The 10,411-nt window shown below is 47.4% G+C and overlaps 1 protein-coding gene across 3 annotated transcripts in view; it reads left to right on the top strand.

Moving 5' to 3' along the window:
- Window positions 1-10,411, top strand: part of MAPRE3 (microtubule associated protein RP/EB family member 3) — a 54,050-nt gene that overhangs the window by 37,695 nt on the left and 5,944 nt on the right. The window contains exon 1 of one of the 3 annotated variants that reach the window (XM_045447443.1): window positions 4,321-4,339. The exons of the other annotated variants lie outside the window; for them this stretch is intronic. The gene's annotated coding sequence lies outside the window, so the exon portion shown is untranslated. Of the gene's footprint in view, window positions 1-4,320; window positions 4,340-10,411 lie in introns of those variants that run through there. 3 annotated transcript variants of the gene reach the window in all.

The raw sequence follows: 10,411 nt of genomic DNA, 5'->3' as shown, positions 1-10,411 counted from the left end.
AATTCCATTTATATAACATTCTTAAAATTATAAAATTATAGTGATGGCAAACAGATCTGTGGTTGCCAGGGGTTAGAGTTGGGGATGAGGCATGGCTATAGAGGGGCCACACAAGGGAGTTTCCTTGAGGTTATAGAACATTCTGTGTCCAAGTAGGGTGGTGATTACATGAATCTATACATGTGATAAAATTTCATAGACTGTACACCAAAAAGAAAGAAAGAAAGAAAAAGTGCATGTAAAAGCTGATTAAATCCAAATAATGTCTATAGCTTAGTTAATAATGTACCAATGTCGGGGCGCCTGGGTGGCGCAGTCGGTTAAGCGTCCGACTTCAGCCAGGTCACGATCTCGCGGTCCGTGAGTTCGAGCCCCGCGTCAGGCTCTGGGCTGATGGCTCAGAGCCTGGAGCCTGTTTCCGATTCTGTGTCTCCCTCTCTCTCTGCCCCTCCCCCGTTCATGCTCTGTCTCTCTCTGTCCCCAAAGTAAATAAACGTTGAAAAAAATTAAAAAAAAAATAAAAAATAAAAAAAAAAAAAATAATGTACCAATGTCAACTTCCTGGCCTTCACAATTATTATGTAAGATGTTACTGGGGAAGCTGGATGAGGGTGCATGGGAATTCTTTGTCCTATTTTGCAATTGTGAGTCTAAAATTATTTCAAAATAAAGTGTTTCCAAAAATTTGGAGGGCACTGATTTCTGCAAGCAGCACTTGGGAATCTCTTCAATTGTTACTAGAAAAGATAATATAAAATAAAGCCTCAAGAATTACAAATTTAATGCAGTTTCTATTCACTGCAATTTCATTTGCTGCAATTTTGATTTGGAAATTATGCTCCGTTTTTTAACTATAGTATGGTTACAAGTATTTTTGTATCGTTACCAATATGTTATATACAAGGGAACGAAATTTCCTTGAGTTTCCCCCCGGATGGAATACCCCCTAACCTCTTTACGGAGCTCCTGGTGTGTAGCTCCTGTGTACCCTTCTAACCTCATCTCCGCCGGCACCCAGCATGCATTCTGGGTGAACTATTTGTAATCCTCGCCCTCTTCCCCCTAGTCTTCTCTCCTCTTAACTCTTGGCTCGATGACCTTCTCTTTCAAGACCGCATCAAACTATGCTTCCTCTACAAAGGCTTCCCTGACCCCGGAAGCAGGCCTGCTCCAACAGCGCGCCCTTCCTGCCTGTGGGGTTCTAGCATAGTGTGGAGCCCTTTGGCTATTTGTTCACTGGCCTAGCTCCCACCCTATCCGTGAACGCCTTGAGGGCCCCGACTGGATCCCATTCCTTTCTAGAGGCCCTGTGCCTGGCTCCATGCCTGCAATATACACTCCATAAATGGTGGTAAGTAAGTGAGTGAATCTGAGGCTCTGGAAAGTCCTTAGTAATAAATTTTGTGCATTCTACCCTGTCTTAATAGACCTTTCAACAAGATTTTCAACGAAACTCAAGATCAAAAGGGGTACTGTTCTGATTAACTACAGGTAAACAGGATAGTAAATGAATACTTAAAACATATTCCAAACATTCAAATTAGTTAAGATTTTATTATATTTAAAGTCTTCCCCCATTCTTTCTTTCATTCATGACACAGGGTTGTGATAAGCTTTAGAAAAACCAAGAGGTTGTACTTGTGAGCCTCTGTGGACAGATACAATCTAGAATTTAAGAACAGGATATGGAGTCTGAAGGAGGATGTGTGGGATGTTGAGATTAGAGCACGAGCCTGCATTGAATCTGTATATTGCTTCGGCCTTTACTAAGAGTAGCGCGGTGTCCCCTACCTTGCAGGCAAGTCGCTCGTTACTTCACCTGTGATATGGCAGCAGACATAAATGGCCTGGATGACAGACTCCTGATTTCCCCACTCAGCATCCATCTGGGCAGATGATCTGGGACTCTGTAACTGTCTTTGGGTCTAGCTTCTCTCTCCACCCTGCAGCAAGGTGACTCAGATGTTCGTCATTTCTTCTTGCACAATCTAATGACCATTCCTCCATCAGAGGTCTGTCTGGTAACTTCATTCAACAGGGTCGATGACCTCCTTGAAACTGGTGTCTCCCTTGGCTTAGACACATCACCTACCTCTCCTACCTCCTCTCTTGATCGAATCCCCTAACATTCCTCTAAGATTGAATCACGGGTCTTATGCTCATTTTAAAAAATAAAAGTAACAACAAACCTCTTTTCTGTGTCTCCACTTTCCCATTTTCTCTTCACTGCTTTCTGATACCCTGTCATCAAGGTGTTAGGTGCACCTTCCCCCAGCAATCATCTGACTGAACCCACGCTCATCCTTTGCGCTCTCTTGGAGCACTTAAAAGCCAAATGTACTTTCACTGGGTAGCACTTCCTCTGTTCTGGTTTGTGGGATCCCTTGTTGTTTTATGAATTACTCTTATTTCTTCAAACGAAGGCTCCTTAAGGACAAGACCCGTGTCTTAAAATGATCCTGTGTCCTCATGGTGCCTCACAAAGTGTTTAGCACCTTGTGTCAGTGGTCAGTAAATAGTTGGTGACTGAGATTAAGACAGTGCTGCAGTAGCCAGGAAAAGGAAACATAAAGAAGAAAACCTTTGAAATTTCTTTTCCCTTCTCCTAATGCTCAGGGGCCTAAATCATTAGATCAAATTATCACGCACTGCACCGGGGCTGTGCAAGATCAAACAACTCTTCTTGCCACAGTGTAGTGGTAAAGAGCATAGACTTCAGGTTCAAATGGAAGGGGTTCATGCTCTAGTCTTGCCAGTGGTTGATCTTGAGCTTGAGCAAGGCACTTACTTGAACCCAGAGCCTTCATTTCTTCATATTCAAAATTGAGATAATAACTAAGGCTTTTGAGAGATGAAGGCTATCATCCAGAAGAGTATCATCTGTGGTGGGAATTTCAGGAACCATGGCAGACCAGGGGAGACGCTATTTGAAAGTAGGCACTGTACCCCGTCCAGCGCATATCCCCACTGAGGGGGAAGCCACTGTCTCCTGCGGGGCAGGCAGCTAGAGTCTCGGGGACCTGAAGAGTGACAGTCTGCACGAGAAGACAGAAGACCAAACACTGAAGCTTGTCAAGTTCTAGACATAACCAGGGTAGACTTTCTGGTGGAAAAGCTAGCAGATGAAATGAGCAGTCTGTCAAAAAGACAAGGGAATAAAGCTGGAGAATTCTGAGAGGGGTTGGCTATGGGGCAGGAGGAGCTATGAGGGCAGAGGAGGGCTGAGCTTGGGATAGAGGGAAAGCAGGCTAAACAACCGGTCAGATCCACTTGTTCCAGAGGTAGGGAGAACATGCCACTTGGTCCAGTGACAACTGCAAGGCATACAGGCTGACAAAACATCGTTTTAAGGAAGATAAAGTGACACAGCTTGTATGTGCCCCCTGGGAGACACCTGCTTTTGAAGCGCGAAGGATCATTAAGGAGAATCAGGCACACCAGGGCTGCAGAAACCAACATTCTCTTTTTAACATGTCACAGCAGCCACTGCTGCCTCCTTCCCTGTCTGTCCTCAGGCTAGCCACAGATGGGCCAGCAACCCACCCCTGGCAGAGCAGGGCAGGGGGAGAGGGGCTGAACACAGCCTCCAGGGATATGGCAGCATTACCCGGACCAGCCGGGGGAAGCGTCTTTAAGAATTGAGATCGGGGCACCTGGGTGGCTCAGTCGGTTGAGCATCCGACTTCTTGATTTTGGCTCAGGTCATGATCTCAGGGTTGTGGGATCAAGCCCCGTGTCAGGCTCCGTGCTGAGTGTGGAACCCATTTAAGATTCTCTCTCTCTCTCTCTCTCTGCCCCTCTCCCCAACTCCCGCTTGCTTGCTCTCTCTTAAAAAAAAAAAAAAAAATCAATAAATAGAGTTGAGATCATTGTTCAGCAGGACATGTCCCAGACCCTGGAAGCTGGGACATCTGTGAGGTTCAGGATCTTAGAGAACAGCCACAGACACATGACCTAAAAGTGTTGTGAGAACAGAATCCTAGAGAAGCTCCAGTCCCCACCTGAACCAGTACCATCCAGATCCCTGTCCTGGATCTGCTGGATTGGGCGTATGCTGGTTCCCCACCAGCCCTGGAGCTGTTCCACCTGTCCCCTCTCTACCTTTGACGAATTCAACTGTGAGATCTGAGCCTCCATATGAGTCAGGTCCCTGCTCAGCCGTGAGAAGAAGGTGATTGGCTGGGTCTGCCAGGGCTTTGTGACCCGCTGGCAGGACTCCTCCAGGCCCTCAGAACCCTTCATGCCTGCCTGCACATATTGCCTCCATGCAACCCCGGAATAACCTGGATGTGTGACCCAAGGGGACAAGGGGTAGCAATTTTGCAGATTTTCCAGACAGGTGACTTCAGCCCCCCTGGGCCTGGGCAGGAAAGGTTAACCCAGTGACAATGGGCATAGCCCCATGTCAGGAGCAGGAAACGTTTTGGCAGGCTCCTCAGAGTTGTCCTCTGATCCCACAGCTTCTCTTCCAGTTCTCCTGACCGGTAGGATGAATCTACAAAGCCAAATATGTGGGAAATCTGGAGTTGGGGAGGGATTGTGGTCAGAGGCCCAGCTTCAGGAAGCCCAGATGGCTGTCCCCAGGCAGAAAGGGCAGAGCTCTGTAGTCTCTCTCCCTCCAGGACTGGTCTTCCTTGGTCTCGGAGACCTGAAGCTGGGTATGTGTTGAGCTCCTGCTTCCCAAACAAGTGCCCTTGGAGTCCCCACTGTCTGCCCCAGTGGTGCTGACAAACACTTACTGAAAACTGACTACGTGCTGGGCTCTGCTCAGCATTGTGTATGTGGTTCACTTAATCCTCATGAAAGCTTGATGGAGTGGGGACTGTCCCCATTTTATAGATGAGGAAACTGAGGCCCAAAGCCAAACTGCTAGGAAATGTTAGAGCCAGGATTTGAACGCAAGTGTTCTGACTGGAGCTCAGTATGTTTAACACAGCACCTTTTTGGAGGCTGCCGAAGACTTGCCCGACACCCACTGCAGGACTGAAAGACCCGGTGTGTCTTTCATAGCCGTGCTGGCCGGAGGGTAGAGTCCTGGGAACTGCAGGGGGTTCTTGTAGGGACCAAAGAACTGGGGGCTGGATGTCCCTGAATTAGCTTCAAGACACATTTGTAGAAGATAGATTTCCACTGAAGACCTGAAAACGAAAAGCCAAAATCAGATTTAGGCTCGTGATACTATTATTAAATATCAGAGTGTGAACTTTCAGAGTTCTGTAGACTTATTTATGATTTAGGAATATAAATACTTAGAGCTGATGTAGTCCTGGGTATCTGGGAAGGAACTGGATGATTTCTAGAAACTCTGCTGACCATGGGATGTTGAGATGTAGTCATTTTGAAGTCACTAGGCTACAGAATGACCAGCGGCTCTGCCTCTCTGGACGAGACCTGTGGCCACCTTTCCCATCTCCAGTAAACGCACCGTGAACCTTACGGTCCTAGCACAGGAAATGATTTAGCAAAATTATCAGCTTAAACCTCCTCAACTTGTCTTTCCCATGACTCCAGACCTGTAGCAGGAGTCATGGCTCTGAAGAGCAGGCTTTTCCCGAGGCCGCATTTTCAGTCTGGTCCCGGAATGGGGTTTACAGCTGGCTCAGACGGTGACATGCCACAACCCCATCAGGGCTGTTCCTCCTGATATTCACCATGTGCCAAAGATGATGGTAGAAACCCAGGGACAGGGAAGACCTCGCTGTGGTAGCCTTTGAAACAGAGCCTGACCCCTTGTGGGGGTGGCTACCATTGTCTCAGAAGAGAGAAAGCAGCTCTTGGTAACAGGTGTGTTAACTTCAAGAGTTTTCTCAGACTGTTTCTCTGCTTTAATTGGAGGCAGTTGGACCACGAAGGGCCAGATGCTTGGATAAATGCTCTATATATCTTTGCCCCCAGAAGCTGATCTGGTTTGAGTCTAGGTCTGAGTTAACACCCAATACAAAACGTCACTCGAAGGTGGACCAATTGATGAGTTTAATGTGTAGCTTTGAGGAATAGAGAGGTTGGTGTGGTTCAGTCCAGAATCTTAGACCCAGCGTTCCAGGCCACTCCAGCTGGTCCAGCTCTCAGAGGACGTCTGGGTCAGGAATGAGCACTCCATTCCCCGCCCCCCCCCCCTTGCCCTGACACCACGAGCTTTTGACAAAACCAGGCTTTTTCTTTGAGGGCCCAGATCCCAGTTAGGGGCTCTCTTTTTCTAAATTGAGCTAGGGAGAGGAGGATTTGGGGATGGGGGAAATGTTTGAGGAGGTTTTAGCTCAGGACCTGGGTGCCACCTGCTGGTCATAACTTAGTCTTATTTATGGTGTCAAATCTAGGAAAGGAAAATGAAATCCTGCCCTCCCTACCAGGATGGGGGATAAGGGAGCTAGGAAGCCACTTCTTTGGGACCCTCTAGCAAGTGTGACAGAAAATCCTTGCAGAGACCCCTGCGTACCTTAGATGAGTCCTCTTGAGCTAAAATGGACCCTGACCAAGGCAGAGAGTGGCCAGTCCTGAGTGGAAATAATGGCTCTGTTCCTAGTATCAGCCTCCCACCTACACTCACCCCACTCTCCCACCCCACTCCACCACACCCCACCCTCTTTCCCAAAAGCCCTACAGGAGGCAACGATATGATTGTTGGCCCTCAAGGAGACATTTTTTCCAACTTCCTTCTTACAGGCCCCATTGCCACTTTGGGGACCCTAGATTCACAAATGATCAAAGGTGTGGAGAATGCCCTCCCATCATCAGGCACAGACCAAACTGGGAATTTCTGGCCAAGCTGAGAAGACTTTGGCATTTTTCAAGTACCTGTATAGCTCTTGGTGGCTCTTGGAGCCCTGATAGCAAGGTCTTTGGTTGTATCCTGGAAGGAAAACTAGACATTTCTCCCATGTATCAAGGAGGAAGATGGCTAACACTTTCCCCCCCAAGGGAGGTGGCAAAACATCCCAACATCCCAGCGTATGCCATTGCAGTGTAGGCTAGTCAGTCCCAGCCAAGCCCCTGTATCAGATGAGGATCAGACTCATCTGAGGGTGTGTGTGTATGTGTGTGTGTGCATAATATATGTAATATTTGTGTGTATATATGTATGTGTATGTAACTGTATACAGTTGGCTCCTGAACAATACAGGTTTGAACTGTGCAGGACCACATATATGTAGATTTTTTTTGATACATACAGTGGGCTATACTGTAAGTGTATTTTCTTTTCCTTGTGATTTTAATAACATTTTCTTTTCTCTAGCTTACTTTATTATAAGAATACGGTATATAAAACATACACAAAATGTGTGTTGATCAACTGTTTATGTTATCAAGAAGACTTTTGGTCAACGGTAAACTATTAATAGTTAAGTTTTGGAGAGAGTCAAAAGTTCTACACAGATTTTCAACTGTGGAGGGGGGTCAGAGCCCCTAACCCATGTATTGCTCAAGGGCCAACTGTATATATACTCTACATGTTATATATTATATATAAATATGTGTTAATAAATTGTATACATAGTATGTTATATGTAGTTATATATGTAACATATATAATATAGTTATATGTAATACATATATAGTTATACACACACACACACACACATACACACACACATACACACACGATGCACTTGGGCTTTACTCCGGCCTACTGAATGTCTCTGAAGGAGAATCCGATGTACTCTTCTAGTAAAGAATGTGAACTATCACCTGTTCGGTCCTATGGAACCCAAAGAAAGCTGGAAGACTCTTGAATTAGTTCTGGAGGACTAATTTTGACCTAGACCAATGCCTCTGCTTTTTATTCAATAATCAGCCCTTGAAACTCATACACTAAACAGGAAAAAAAAAAAAAAAATCCCTAGAGTGGCTCAGGAATCCCCAGGACCAACCTAAGACCCCTTCCCCCATTATCTCCTAGATCCAACCCTGACCAGCCTAGACCCCCTGAGGCAGACACCTCCTACAGAATGCAGAGCCACAACCCTCCCCCTCCCCACCCCTCCCATCACCCTGCCTCAGGGGCCTGGAGGAAGAAATAATTCCCCTAGCTCAAGCTAGTGGAAGGCCAGTATCCACAATAGCTTGTCTCCTCCTGCACTCAACTCCCAGAGGCCTCTGCAACCCCCCTGGAGGCCTGGAAGGGTCTGACCACTCTCATGGGGTCCATGCAAGCCCATTTCTTTCTAACTCTGCCTGCTCTCTCCTTCCTGACTTCCTGACAACAGTAGGTGACACTGTGCTTTGGGGCATTTGGTTATATTATTCTCCCGTGAGTTTTCCCAGTAAGACTATAAACTCCCTAAACTCAGGAGCAAGTCTTTTCTATTTCTCACAATCCCTAACTAAAGAGTCATCAAAATAAAATGCACTTTCCTTGATCCTACCCATTCTGCCTCTTTGTCAAGTTTGGTGTCCATCCATTCCCCATTCCCACTAGCTTACTGATGTTAGGTGAGTTTCCTAGGAACTCAGAAGCACTCTCCTAAATCCAGTCTCTGCAATTATTGTTCATGGAGAATTGGTCTGGAACCCACAAGTGAATGAAACAGCCTGGCCATGGAGGAACTTACATCTAGGTGGAAGGGACAGACATAGAAGTGATTTCAGGAGAATTGACAAATGCTGTGAATGAGCATGCTCAGTGTGCTATAGAAACAGAGAGGGGCAGGGGCGCCAGGGTGGCTCAGTCGGTTAAGCGTCTGACTTCTGCTCAGGTCACGATCTTGCGGTCTGTGAGTTCGAGCCCCGCGTCGGGCTCTGTGCTGACAGCTCAGAGCCTGGAGCCTGTTCCGGATTCTGTGTCTCCCTCTCTCTGACCCTCCTCTGTTCATGCTCTGTCTCTCCCTGTCTCAAAAATAAATAAAACGTTAAAAAAAAATAAAAAAAAAAAAGAGAGGGGCAGGGCAGGGGTTCAGAGACAATGTCCTGGATGAGATGATGCCCAAGCTGAGTCCTAAAGGTTGAGTGGGGGTAGAGGGTCCAGGCCAGAGGTGATGAAAGATGATTCAGAAAGAGGAGAGGCCATGGGGAGGCATCACTCAGTCATTCAACAATTTTGCTGAATACCTTGCCTGTGACTGGCCTGAAAACCCCACCCCTGGCTTTAAGGCCTTTACTGACAAGGGGGGCAGGCATTTAGACAAGTCTTGTGGTTAGAGCAAGGGTCAGAAGGGCAAAGGCACTGGTCTCAAAACCACTGTGTAAGAGGAGACCCAAGTGCAGTCAAAATTACCCTCAGAAATCTCTGGAATTCCCAGCTTCTGAGTCCTTAGGAGCTCCCAAGACAATGCAAGACAATACAATAATTTTTGTTTCTGTTGGCTTTTTGGCTTGCCGGACCTCCCTTTCCCAGGGCAATGAAGGGCAAAACAGAGGGTTTCTCTCTCGACTTTTCTCAAAAATGCCATTGAAGTTGAATGTGCATCTAGTGAAGTTCCATTATGTGTACTTGGGGTGGAGGCCATGAGGGAGCAGAGCCCGGTGGATGCCACCCAAGCCTCCTCTCTAAAGCAGCTTCTCCAATCTGCGCCTGCAGACCCTTTGGGCATCTTGGTGGGGAGCAGATCCTGACTCAGTAGGTTGGGGTGGGACTCCAGGATTGCAGTTTCTAGCAAGCCGAAGCCCAGACAGCACCACTGCTGCTCTTGCAGGGACCGTGGTTTGAAAACCATGGGAGTTGGGGCGCCTGGGTGGCGCAGTCGGTTAAGCGTCCGACTTCAGCCAGGTCACGATCTCGCGGTCCGGGAGTTCGAGCCCCGCGTCAGGCTCTGGGCTGATGGCTCAGAGCCTGGAGCCTGTTTCCGATTCTGTGTCTCCCTCTCTCTCTGCCCCTCCCCCGTTCATGCTCTGTCTCTCTCTGTCCCAAAAATAAATAAACGCTGAAAAAAAAAATTTTAAAAAAAAAGAAAAAGAAAAAAGAAAACCATGGGAGCAGAGAACGAGTGGACTTTGGGGTGGGGGCAGCATTCCAGACAGGGTGAGTAGGCAGCTGCCGGAGCCTCCCAACTCGGGGAGCAAAGTGAGAGACAGGGCTGGAGAAGTGGGGCCCAGTTAGGAGTTTGATAAGTGGTGGGGAGGGTCACACGATAAGGGCAGGTGCCTGCTGGGGGGAGGAGGGAGGAAGGGAAGTGGTCTGGGCATATTTTTCCTTCACAGAGACATTTTACGTATTAAACCTAGAGAAATATTCTTCAGTCCGAAGTAAGCACTCTCACAGTTCTCAAAATACGCTGTCCTTTTGTCTATCTTCTGTTTCTCCACTTCTGATAAAGACCTAGTTACAAGGTATACTGTGTGCTTAACGGTGCAAGTCGGTGACACTTGGCTGACGGTGGCTAGGGGGAGGATAAGGAGGAGCTCATATCTGCTGGCCAGAAGGGGGCGCCTCTGCCCAGCTCCAGCCATTGGTTGCTGTGCAGGAACAAAGGCCCAG

The sequence above is a fragment of the Leopardus geoffroyi genome, chromosome A3 (assembly GCF_018350155.1).
Source record: "Leopardus geoffroyi isolate Oge1 chromosome A3, O.geoffroyi_Oge1_pat1.0, whole genome shotgun sequence".
In the NCBI taxonomy this organism is placed as follows: Eukaryota; Metazoa; Chordata; class Mammalia; order Carnivora; family Felidae; genus Leopardus; species Leopardus geoffroyi.
Note: the sequence above shows the minus strand (reverse complement) of the source record. Positions and strands in the feature narration are given on the sequence as shown.